This window comes from Hyla sarda, chromosome 4 (genome assembly GCF_029499605.1).
Source record: "Hyla sarda isolate aHylSar1 chromosome 4, aHylSar1.hap1, whole genome shotgun sequence".
NCBI lineage: Eukaryota > Metazoa > Chordata > Amphibia > Anura > Hylidae > Hyla > Hyla sarda.
The window spans coordinates 102,783,439-102,797,073 of record NC_079192.1 but is presented as its reverse complement, the minus strand read 5'-3'; positions in this window follow the sequence as shown (position 1 = coordinate 102,797,073).

Here is a 13,635-nt window from a genome sequence, read left to right as displayed (position 1 = left end):
ACAATGCACAAAGCACCTAACCTTATAGGGATTCATAATATTTTCCTGCTCATACCGTCACCATTTATAGAAGACATTAGACCTCATGTATCATAATGGTCACAAATAGGAAGAGTGGTCCAGATGAGAATAGGAACCGTCCATGTTACATTTCTATAGTAAAGGTTCAAAAATAAAACCTGAGCTCTAATTGATTTCTATAGACAATAAAGCCATATATTGTCAACATTTTAATCCAAGACATAGCTTACAAACAAATCCCTAACACTTTTCTTCATAGCCTGTAGGGAAACGTGGAGCTTTTGTCTAGATTGTGTTTAAGGGCCCATGTACGCGTCAGCCCTCAGGTCCTTAGTGCACTTCCACGCAGGCCTCTTTGGACTCTGTGTATGAAAATATTCTGTCCTAGATATTACTACTGGGGCAGAATACCGTCATACATATGAAGTCACAAGAAGTAAGGCGAAGTTTCTAATCCAAGGTATAATGTTAAATATTATTTTCTAAAAAAACAAAACATTATCATATATAAGTAAATAAGATTTATTTTTGTAATGTCATTGGGTTTGCAGCACAATGTTGTCATTTGAATAGTATATATAACAAATAGTATATATCCACTTAATGTCTGTTTGACTTGCACATATAGTATAAGTAGCCATGTTGTCAGAAATATGAAGCCTGTCAGTTTCTTACGTATGTTTGTTTAGGCAACATGTACACCAACATACCATATAATCACAGCGGCAGTGAATTGGTACATTTTAATATTGATAAATACTTTTTGAGTTTAAAGGGGTTCTCTGAATTCAAGAAATGATATTGTGTGCGTGCGTGTCTGTGTAACCAAACATAACAATCCATAAATCTGCAGTCTAATGTTCAAAGCTTGTATATTCCAATGTGTTTGCACCTTAAAGGGTTTTTTAGGATTGTTAGAAAATTGCAAATTGAAAATGACATAAAAAAAGGAGAAAAAAAAAACTTTACTCAACCCTAAATTAACCATTGCTGTTCCACCTACTAAGCCTGCACTGATGATGTCACGTACATTGTTTGTGTGGTCATGCCATACTTGCAGGCAGAGACCACTGAGGCCTGCGATTGGCTACAGCATCACATGTGAACATGTACGTGATGTCATCCCAGAAGGCCTCGTCCAGCCTGTTGACAATTTTCTAGGAATCCAGAAAAAATCAGTTTGGAGCTAAGTAATAGTAATGTAATCTCTTGAACATAGAAAACTTGCTCTTTTACTGTGTCACATTGATATAAGACTGGTTTGGCTATTCCCTGGTATTTTCATACAGTGCATAAGTTATTTACGTTTGACTATTAAAGATGTAAAAATCATAACTTGGTGTCCTTTTTTTAAATTTTATGTCTTTTACATCGGCATATAGTATTATGTGTTAGTCCTAAAAAAAACTGTGTGTTATCATGACAGAAATAAACAGAGGGGACCCATGTCAACAGTTTAATACTATGTTTTAAAATCCCTGTTGGTCTAGATTAATGAAATAGTAAGTTATACATTTTCCAGTGGTCTAGGGCATTGAAGGTCAATGATATATTCAGGTTGATCTAAGGGTTCTACCCTCATGGGGACCAAAAGAGATGAGGGAACTAATTACCTACCTACACAATTACACGATGATGTGGGGATGAAAGTGATGATGGGATAGTGCATGTGATGATTGGGGGGGATGAAAGTGATGATGGGGGGTGCAAGTGATGATGGGGGGTTGCATGTGATGATGGGGGGTGCAAGTGATGATGGGGGAGTTGGAAGTGATGATGGGGGTGTACAAGTGATAATGGGGGGTTGCCAGTGATGATGGGGGGTGCAAGTGATGATGGAGGGTGCAAGTGATGATATGGGGGGATGCAAGTGATGATAGTGGGGGTGCAAGTGATGATGGGAAAGGGGGGTGCAAGTGATGATGGGGGTTGCAAGTGATGGGGGGAAGGGGGGTGCAGGTGACGGGGAGGGGGATGCAGGTGACAGGGAGGGGGATGATGATTTGGATGTGAAGGAGCACTGGCTACTTCCCTACCTGGCTACCTACACAATTACCTGCCTGGCTACCTACCTTATTAATTTCCTGGCTACATACCCACCTACTTACCACCTGGTTACCAACCTACATAGCTACTTACCTACATAGCAACCTAATTAGCTAACTACCTACTTGATACCTAATTACCTAGCTATCTACCCAGGTACCTACCTACATACATAGCTACCCATTTGCCTACCTTGCTACCTACCTATGAACTTACCTCCATATCTACGTACCTACCTGCATAGCTACCTACCTACTTATATCCAAGGAAAATCGTAGCTCACCAAAGTATAAAGTGCAGAATTCAGTGCAGTTTATTCCATTTCAAACAGTGTTACAGAGCAGGCTAATTTTGTTGCCTCTCATGCTTGACAAAGACGAAGACAGGTCGCTGAAACGTAGCTTGCTCTATAACACTGTTTGGAATGGAATAAACTTCACAGAATTTTGCACTTCTGGGGAGAGCACTGGAAAAATGCAGAGACTAAGATGTTTGTCCTGCGGATGCTGCAGTGATGGGTTTTGGCTGGAAGAAGCTGTCATAGTGTTCTGAGCCAGAAGGAGAACAGAAGGAAAGAGGATGCCGACGTGAATTGTGAGTCAGTTAATGTAACTGTATGTATATTATTGCGAAACACGACTGGGGTCTGATCCTTGGGTCTGTATTATGGTGGGTGGTGATTCTGGGGTCTGTATTGTGGTGGGTGGTGATTCTGGGGTCTGCATTGTAGTGGGGTCTGATTCTGGGGTCTGTATTATGGTGCGAACTGATTCTAGGGTCTGTATTATGGTGGGGTCTGATTCTGGGGTCTGTATTATTTTGGGTGGTGATTCTGGGGTCTGTATTATGGTGGGTGGTGATTCTGGGGTCTGTGTTATGGTGGGGACTGATTCTCGGATCTGTATTATAGTGGGGACTTATTCTGGGTTCTGTATTATCGTGGGGTCTGATTCAGGGGTCTGTATTATGGTGGGGTCTGATTCAAGGGTCTGTGTTATGGTTTGGTCTGATTCTGGTGTCTGTATTATGGTAGAGTCTGATACTGGGGTCTGTATTGTGGGGTCTGATTCTGGAGTCTGTATTATGGTGGGGGCTGATTCTGGGGTCTGTATTATAGTGGGGACTGATTATGGGGTCTGTATTGTGGTGGGGTCTGATTCAGGGGTCTGTATTATGGTGGGGTCTGATTCTGTGGTCTGTATTATTGTGCAGACTGATTTTGGGGTCTGTATTGGTGTGGGGACTGATTCTGGGGTCTGTATTATGGTGGGGTCTTATTCTGGGGTCTGTATTATGGTGGGGTCTTATACTGATTCCATGCAGCCGCTTTGACTATAATTGACTTGACTGGTAACTTGACTTGGTTGTAGGTAGAGACAATAGACATAGATGACTGGACTTATTGACATATGAAGGCTTGAGGCCTCAAGGTGTACTGGATGCTGGATCTGAGGTCTATACTTGGCCGTGCCTCAGCAAAGGTCTGGTGTAAGAGAGAGATGTGGTAGAAGAGAGAGATAATAATGGCTCCCCCTCATATAAAGGGGGGCTGGGCCAGAAGCCCATAGATCAAGCTGCAGGTCATGTTTTTAACTGGTGCTCTCTGGGTAACATGTGATAACATAACATGTGATAACTCCAAAGGTCTTTAAAGGGGTATTCCAGGCAAAAACTTTTTTTTATATATCAACTGGCTCCAGAAAGTTAAACAGATTTGTAAATTACTTCTATTAAAAAATCTTAATCCTTCCAATAGTTATTAGCTTCTGAAGTTTTCTGTCTAACTGCTCATTGATGATGTCACGTCCCGGGAGCTGTGCATGCTGGGAGAATATCCCCATTGGAACTGCACAGCTCCTGGGACGTGAGTCATCAGAGAGCAGTTAGACAGAGAACAACAACTCCAGAAGCTAATAACTATTGGAAGGATTAAGATTTTTTAATCAAAGTAATTTACAAATCTGTTTAACTTTCCGGAGCCAGTTGATATATAAAAATAGGTTTGGCCTGGAATACCCCTGTAAAATATTTACATTGGATCTCCAAAAGTCCTTTATACTTTATATACACATAATACATAACCTTGTCCTGGCTAGACATAGTAACACTAACCTCATTATGGGGGAGACACTGCAGGAGAGCCCCCAGGACACTGAGGGACTCCACCTGACAGGGCCTAAGTGTAGTACAGGACTATGTTCTGTACTGGGACATCACACTATGAAATTAAACTAGAGTGGATAGCACCTGCAAATAGTGTCTCTCATTCTGAAATGGCAAATCTGTACATGGATACTGTACAATGTTTCAATACTCTAGTAGTAGTGCTGCAATGAGACTGGATCAGCTTTTTGACTGGGATACCTTCTTACGAAAAGGGATTGTCCAAACCTAATGAAAAGAGGTATTCTTAAGAATACGTTAATGCATGCCATTGAGCAACATTTTTAATTTAATCACTGATACTTTAATACATGACTTCCAGAGAATGTGAGGCGGGTAGGAGATGATGTACACTGTGTCCCCATCAGGCTGTGAACTAGTTAAAAAATGGTAACAAATGACATCTTCCCAGCAGCACAGGACACCACATGGGAATAGCTCTTCACCAAGGAATGCTCCCACTGACAGCTCGAAAGGTCAGGATTATTTTAAAAGGCAGCAGCTCCAGTTCTTGTTTAAATTTTAGCACCCGGGCCTTTAAATCACTTCAAGTAAGGCAGCCGGGATGTTTTTCTGCCAAGCATAAGACAACCATATGAATGCTAAATTAAACCATCAGCAAAGGTACAAATAATTGTGTTTTTGTGCTTGCCATGGATTTAAGAATACACTACAAAACAATGCAGACTGAATCTTATAAGCTTACTGAATCTCTTAAAGGGAAAGTATTGCCTAAATTGTTTTTGAATTGGAGACAGATACAGAAACTTTTTTTTTTGGTCATCTGTTATTTTTTCTAATCTGTTTATATTTCCCGATTATTTTTTATTTTATTTCATTTTTATTTTACATTATTATGGGGGCAGTCATCTTGACATCAGAGGGCTTCAAAGTTCAGCAGCAATTTTCCAATTTTTCTCTTCATATTAGAAATACCCCATAAATGACCCCATTATAAAAACTGCACCCCCCCCCAAAGTTAACCCTTTAGGTGTTTCACACGAATAGCAGCAAGGTGAAGGAGAAAATTCTAAATCTTCATTTTTTACACTCGCATGTTCTTGTAGACCCGGTTTTTGAAATTTTACAAGGGGTAAAAGGAGAAAAAGCCCCCAAAATTTGTAACCCAATATTTCTTGAGTAAGGAAATACCTCATATGTGGATGTCAAGTGCTCTGTGGGTGCACTACAAGGCTCAGAAGGGAAGGAGCGACAATGGGATTTTGAGAATGAGTTTTGCTGAAATGGCTTTTGGGGATATGTCACATTTAGGAAGCCCCTATGGAGCCAGAACAGAAAAAACAACAACATAGCATACTATTTTGGAAACTACAACCCCCAAGGAATGTAACAAGGGGTCCGCTGAGCCTTAACACCCCACAGGTGTTTGACGACTTTTTGTTAAAGTCGGATGTTTAAAGGAATTTTTTTCACTAAAATGCTGAGTATGGAAATACCCCATTTGTGGACGTCAAATGCAGTGCGGGTGAACTACAATGCTCAGAAGAGGAGGAGTCACATTTGGCTTTTGGAAAGCAAATTTTGCTGAAATGGTTTTTGGGGGGCATGTCACATTTAGGAAGCCCCTATGGTGCCAGAACAGCAAAAAAATAAAAAAAACACATGGCATACTATTTTGGAAACTACAACCCTAAAGTAATGGAAAAGGGGTATAGTGAGCCTTAATACCCCACAGGTGCTTGACAAATTTCCACTAAAGTTGGATGTGAAAATGAAAAATTTTATTTTTTTTCACTAAAATGCTGGTGTTACCCCAAATTTTTCATTTTCACAAGGGGTAATTGGAGAAAAAGCCTCCCAAAATTTGTAACCCCATTCCATTTCTATGGAGTATGGAAATACCCCATATGTGGATGTAAAGTGCTCTGCGGGCGAACTACAATGCTAAGAAGAGAAGGAGCGCCATTGAACTTTTTGTGAGAGAATTTGGTTGGAATAGAAGTGGGAGGCCATGTGCATTTACAAAGCCCCCCATGGTGCCAGAACAGTGGACCCCCCACATGGGAACCCATTTTGGAAACTACACACCTCACAGAATTTAATAAGGGGTGCAGTGAGTATTTACACCCCACTGGCGTTTGACAGATCTTTGGAACAGTGGGCTGTTGAAATGAAAAATATAATTTTTCATTTTCACGGACCACTGTTACAAAAATCTGTCAGACACCTGTGGGGCATAAATGCTCACTGTACCCCTTATAACAATACGGGAAGGGTGTAGTTTCCAAAATGGGGTCACATGTGGGGGGGGTCCACTGTTCTGGCACTAAGGGAGCTTTGTAAACACACATGGCCTTCAATTTCGGACACATTTTCTTGCCCAATGGCGCTCCTTCTCTTCTGAGCATTGTGGTTCGCCCGCAGAGCACTTTACATCCACATATGGGGTATGTTGTTACTCAGAAGAAATGAGGCTACAAATTTTGCGGGGCTTTTTTCCTATTCTCCCTTGTAAAAATGAAAAATGTAGGGTAACACCAACATTTTAGTGAAATTTTTTTATTTTTTTATTTTAACATCCAACTTAAACGAAAATTTGGCAAAATACCTGTGGGGTGTTAAGGCTCACTATACCCCTTGTTACATTCCGTGAGGGGTGTAGTTTCTAAAATGGGGTCACATCTGGGTATTTATTGTTTTGTGTTTATGTCAGAACCGCTGTAAAATCAGCCACCCCAGTGCAAATCACCAATTTAGATCTCAAATGTACATGGCACACTCTCACTCCTGAGCCATGTTGTGCGCCCGCAGAACACTTTACGCCCACATATGGGGTATTTCCATACTCATGAGAAATTGCGTTACAAATTTTTTGGGTCTTTTTTTTTCCTTTTACCGCTTGTGAAAATTAAAAGTATGGGGCAACACCAGCATGTTAGTGTAATAATAATTTTTCTTTTACACTAACATGCTGGTGTAGACCCCAACTTTACCTTTTCATAAGGGGTAAAAGGAGAAAAAGCCCCCAAAATTTGTAACGCAATTTCTCCCGAGTACGGAGATACCCCATATGTGGCTGTAAACTGTTTCCTTGAAATACGACAGGGCTCTGAAGTGAGAGAGCGCCATGCGCATTTGAGGCCTAAATTGTGTATTTGAATCCACCACAAAAATACCCTACGGCAGTGTTTCCCAAACAGGGTGTCTCCAGCTGTTGCAAAACTCCCAGCATGCCTGGACAGTCAGTGGCTGTCCGGCAATACTGGGAGTTGTTGCTTTTCAACAGCTGGAGGCTCCGTTTTGGAAACAGTGCCGTACAAGACGTTTGTTTTTGTTTTTTTCATTGGGGTGGGGACTGTGTAGGGGTATGTGTATATGTAGTGTCTTACTTTTAATTTGGTGTAGGTGTAGTGTAGTGTTTTTAGGGTACATTCACACAGGCGGAGGTTTACAATGAGTTTCTCGCTGGGAGTTTGAGCTGCGGCGGAAACTTTGTCGCATCTCAAACTTGCAGCAGAAAACTTGCTGTAAACCCGCCCGTGTGAATGTACCCTACATTCACATGGGAGGGGTCAAACCTCCATGTGTTGCAAAACTACAACTCCCAGCATGTACTGACAGACCATACATGCTGGGAGTTGTGGTTATGCAACAGCTGGAGCCACATGTGAAACACTGAGAGTTTGTTACTTAACTCAGTGTTTGCAACCAGTGTGCCTCCAGCTGTTGCAAAACTAGAACTCCCAGCATGTAAAGTCTCTCAGTGCATGCTGGGAGTTGTAGTTTTGCAACAGTTGGGGGCACACTAGTTGTGAAACTCTGAGTTAGGTAACAAACTCGGTTTCGCAACCAATGTGTCTCCAGCTGTTGCAAAACTGCAACAATCAGCATGCATTGACAGTCGAAGGGCATGCTGAGGGTTGTAGTTTTGCAACAGCTGGAGGCACACTGCTACAACTCCAAGAATGTCCATTGGTAGTCTGTGCATGTTGAGAGTTGTCGGTATGCAACAGCTGGAGGCACACTTTTTGATAGAAAAAATGTGCCTCCAGCTGTTGCATAACTACAACTCCCAGCATGCACAGACTACAAAAGGACATGCTGGGAGTTGTAGTTGGAACTCTAGCTGTTGCAAAACAACAACTTCTAGCATGCCCTTTGGCTGTGCATGCTGCGAGTTGTTGCTAAGCAACAGCAGGAGGTGAACAGGCCTCACCTCCTGCTGTATCCTACCGCCGCCTGCCACCGCCGCTGGTGCCACCGATCCTGCTGCTCCTGTCGCCGCCACCGATCCTGAGGGGACCCCCGCCGGACCAATGCAAGGTAGGAGACCCCTGCCGGCCCCGATCGCCGCCATCTTCGCCGTCCCAATTGCCGCCCAGCAGGGTCGTGATTGGTCGGTTGTTCCGACCGATCAGTCATGTGATCATGAGACGGCATCCATGCCACCACACTCCTGCTGTATAAGGGTGAATGGGGCTGTCTCAGAAATCCCCATTCACCCTTTTTTTCCAGGTCACCAGAGACCCGATTTACCCGGAATAGCCACAAATCGGCGGTCTGAATTGACCTGCGATTTGCAGCGCAGGACCCCCTCCAAGGGTTTGCACAGGGTGCCTGCTGATAGATATCAGCAGTCACCCCCGGTCCGGTCCCCGCCCGGCGAGTGGCAGGGACTGGAATTCCCACGGGCGTATGCATACGCCCTGCATCCTGAAAAGGTTAAACACCCTTATGGGATCACGCACTTGAGCTTGAAAACGGTGACGAGAGGTCCCAGAATTGTTGCTCTTATTTGTTGCACTGGACATATGGAATAAACTTTCACTTTTTTTTACACTACTTTTTTGTGTGCTGCCGTTTTCTGGAATATTTATATAAATAAATATATATATATATATATATATATATATATATATATATATATATTTATATTTATTATTATTATTATTTTTTTTTTTTTTTGAACAGGGGTAACATGCCTCTCTCCCAGATGTCACTGCAGTCTGCATGTATGGCAGAAACAAAAGCACGGCTGCACAAGCTGACTCCATACACAGGACTGCTGCCAGCTATGAAGCAAGTGCAGGAACTGTGTTCGCTTCATGCTGTGTGAGTTCCGGCTTCTATCAGCAGTTGGGGATTCACTAATGGCAGACTTCAGAGATCATGCTGATGTTTGCCATTAACCCTATAGATACTATGATCAATGCTGATAACAGGATCTATAGGGAAAACAGAGGTATCGGTGGGTTTGCGTTGTCTGATCGGATTTCGGCAGTGCAATTACATGGGTCCGATGAGTTTAAATAGTGGCTGGAAATCTCTTGCTTTCCTTACTTTACAATCTTCTTAAAATGTGAGAAGAAGAAACGAAAATGCAAAAATTAAAATGGGCTGTGTCTTTAACCCCTTACGGACATGCAACGTAAATGTACGCAGGAGCTGCGCTTGCTTCATGCATGGTGGGTCCTGGTGGTTGTCAGCAGCTACTGACCTGCAGGTAATGGCAAACATCAGTGATCACGTTGATGTCCACAATTAACCCGTCAGATGCCATGGTCAATACAGATCACGGTATCTGTGGCAGTGTGGCACTTTAAATGGCTGATCTGATAGCCTGTGACACAGCCGCAAGGATCAGATCAGTCAAGATGGTGGACAGAGGTCCTCTCATCTGCCTACATCTGTCCTCACAGCATCTTCTACTCTGAGATCGAGCAGACCAGAAAAGAAGATCGCAGATGACACTGATCAGTGCCATGCATATGCATAGCACTGAACAGTATTAACAATCCAATGATTGCTAAAAAAAAAAAGTGTAAAATAAATGTAAAAAAAAATGTAAAAAAATCCCCTCTCCCAATAAAGATTGAAATCACCCCTTTTCCCCATTGTAATAAAAAAGCATAAAAAATTATAAATAATAAACATGCATGGTATCACCTCGTGCTTAAATGTCCGAACTATAAAAATATAATGTTAATGATCCCATACGGTGAACGGCATAAATGTAGTGAAAAAAAAGTTCAACACTTCTGCCTTTTTGTCACATCATATCACAAGTTTGAGATGTTTTAAAAGCAGTACAATTATAGCAAAGCATATATATATATATATATATATATATATATATATATATATGGGTATTATGGGTACCATGTATTGATCCACAGAATAAAGAAAACATGTCATTTTTACCATAAAGTGTACAGCAGGAAAACGAAATCCCCCGACATTAGCAACATTTTTCATTTAAATTTCCTTACACAAATTTTTTTTGGGGGGGGGGGAGTTTATCATACATTTTATATTGTACATTGTACAATTGGTTGCGCAAAAAACAAGCCCTTATTTGGGTCTGTGAATGGAAATATAAAAGAGTTATGGATTTTAGAAGGCGAGGAGGAAAAAATAAAACTCAAAAATAAAATTGGCTGTGTCCCTAAGGGGTTAAGGGGATAGACACAGGCAACAATACAAACATAGAAACATAGAACGTGTCGGCAGATAAGAACCATTTGGCCCATCTAGTCTGCCCAATAATCTGAATCCTATGAATAGTCCCTGGCCCTATCTTATATGAAGGATAGCCTTATGCTTATCCCATACATGTTTAACCCCTTAAGGACACATGACGTACTGGAACGTCATGTGTCCACTCCCGATCTATAACGCGGGGCCACGGCCATAGCGGGTCGGGCCCGGCCTCTAACAATGGCCGGGACCCGTGGCTAATAGCGCGCGGCATTGATCGCTGTGCCGCGTGCTATTAACCCTTTAGACGCAGCGTTCAAAGTTGAACGCCACGTCTAAAGTGAAACTGAAACCATGCCGGTTAGCTCAGTGGGCTGTTCGGGATGGCCGCGGCTAAATCGCGGCATCTCGAACAGCTTACAGGACAGCGGGAGGGCCCCTACCTGCTTCCTCGCTGTCTGATCGCCGAATGACTGCTCAGTGCCTGAGATCCAGGCATGAGCAGTCAAGCGGCAGAATCATCGATCACTGGTTTCCTATGAGAAACCAGTGATCAATGATAAAGATCAGTGTGTGCAGTGTTATAGGTCCCTATGGGAGCTATAACACTGCAAAAAAAAAGTGAAAAAAAAAGTGAATAAATATCATTTAACCCCTTCCCTATAAAAAGTTTGAATCACCCCGCTTTTCCAATAAAAAAAAAACCTAGTGTAAATAAAAATAAACATGTATGGTATCGCCGCGTGCGGAAATGTCCGAATTATAAAAATATATCGTTAATTAAACCGCACGGTCAATGGCGTGAGCGCAAAAAAATTCCAAAGTCCAAAATAGTGCATTTTTGGTCACTTTTTATGTCATGAAAAAATGAATAAAAAGCGATCAATAAGTCCTATCAATGCAAAAATGGTACCGTTAAAAACTTCAGATCACGGCGCAAAAAATGAGTCCTCATACCGCCCCATATACGGAAAAATAAGAAAGTTATAGGGGTCAGAAATGACAATTTTAAACGTATTCATTTTCCGGCATGAAGTTATGATTTTTTCCAGAAGTACGACAAAATCAAACCTATATAAGTAGGATATCATTTTAACCGTATGGACCTACAGAATAAATATCAGGTGTCATTTTTACCGAAAAATGTACTACGTAGAAACGGAATCCCCCAAAAGTTACAAAACAGCGTTTTTTTTTCCAATTTTGTCTCACAATGATTTTTTTTTCCGTTTCACCGTAGATTTTTGGGCACAATGACTGACGTCATTACAAAGTAGAATTGGTGGCGCAAAAATTAAGCCATGGTATGGATTTTTAGGTGCAAAATTGAAAGAGTTATGATTTTTTAAAGGCAAGGAGCAAAAAACGAAAATGCAAAAATGGAAAAAACCCCGGTCCTTAAGGGGTTAAACTCCTTCACTGTATTTGCAGCGACCACTTCTGCAGGAAGGCTATTCCATGCATCCACTACTCTCTCAGTAAAGTAATACTTCCTAATATTACTTTTAACCCCTTAACGACGCAGGACGTATATTTACGTCCTGCGCCGGCTCCCACGATATGAAGCGGGATCGCGCCACGATCCTGCATCATATCGCGTCGGTCCCGGCGCTCATCAAGGCCAGGACCCGCGGCTAACACCACACATTGCCGATCGCGGCGATGTGCGGTATTAACCCCTTAAGGACTCAGGGTTTTTCCGTTTTTGCACTTTCGTTTTTTCCTCCTTACCTTTTAAAAATCATAACCCTTTCAATTTTCCACCTAAAAATCCATATTATGGCTTAATTTTTGCGTCGCCAATTCTACTTTGCAGTGACATTAGTCATTTTACCCAAAAATGCACGGCGAAACTGAAAAAAAAATCATTGTGCGACAAAATTGAAAAAAAAACGCCATTTTGTAACTTTTGGGGGCTTCCATTTCTACGCAGTGCATATTTCGGTAAAAATTACACCTTATCATTATTCTGTAGGTCCATACGGTTAAAATGATACCCTACTTATATAGGTTTGATTTTGTCGCACTTCTGGAAAAAATCATAACTACATGCAGGAAAATGTATACGTTTAAAAATGTCCTCTTCTGACCCCTATAACTTTTTTATTTTTCCACGTACAGGGCGGTATGAGGACTCATTTTCTGCGCCGTGATCTGAAGTTTTATCGGTATGATTTTTGTTTTGATCGGACTTTTTGATCACTTTTTATTCATTTTTTTAATGGTATAAAAAGTGACCAAAATACGCTTTTTTGGACTTTGAATTTTTTTTGCACGTACGCCATTGACCGTGCGGTTTAATTAATGATATATTTTTATAGTTCGGACATTTACGCACGCGGCGATACCACATATTTTTATTTTTATTTTTTTTACACTGTTTTATTTTTTTTATGGGAAAAGGGGGGTGATTCAAACTTTTATTAGGGAAAGGGTTAAATGACCTTTATTAACACTTTTTTTTCCATTTTTTTTGCAGTGTTATAGGTCCCATAGGGACCTATAACACTGCACACACTGATCTCCTATGCTGATCACTGGCGTGTATTAACACGCCTGTGATCAGCATTATCGGCGCTTGACTGCTCCTGCCTGGATCTCAGGCACGGAGCAGTCATTCGTCGATCGGATACGGAGGAGGCAGGTAAGTGCCCTCCCGGTGCCCGGTCAGCTGTTGGGGACACCGCGATTTCACCGCGGCGGTCCCGAACAGCCCGACTGAGCAGCCGGGTCACTTTCAGTTTCACTTTAGAAGCGGCGGTCAGCTTTGACCGCCGCTTCTAAAGGGTTAGTACCGCACATCGCCGCGATCGGCGATGTGTGGTATTAGCCGCGGGTCCCGGCCGTTGATGAGCGCCAGGACCGACGCGATATGATGCAGGATCGCGGCGCGATCCCGCTTCATATCGCGGGAGCCGGCACAGGACGTAAATATACGTCCTGCGTCGTTAAGGGGTTGACCGCCGC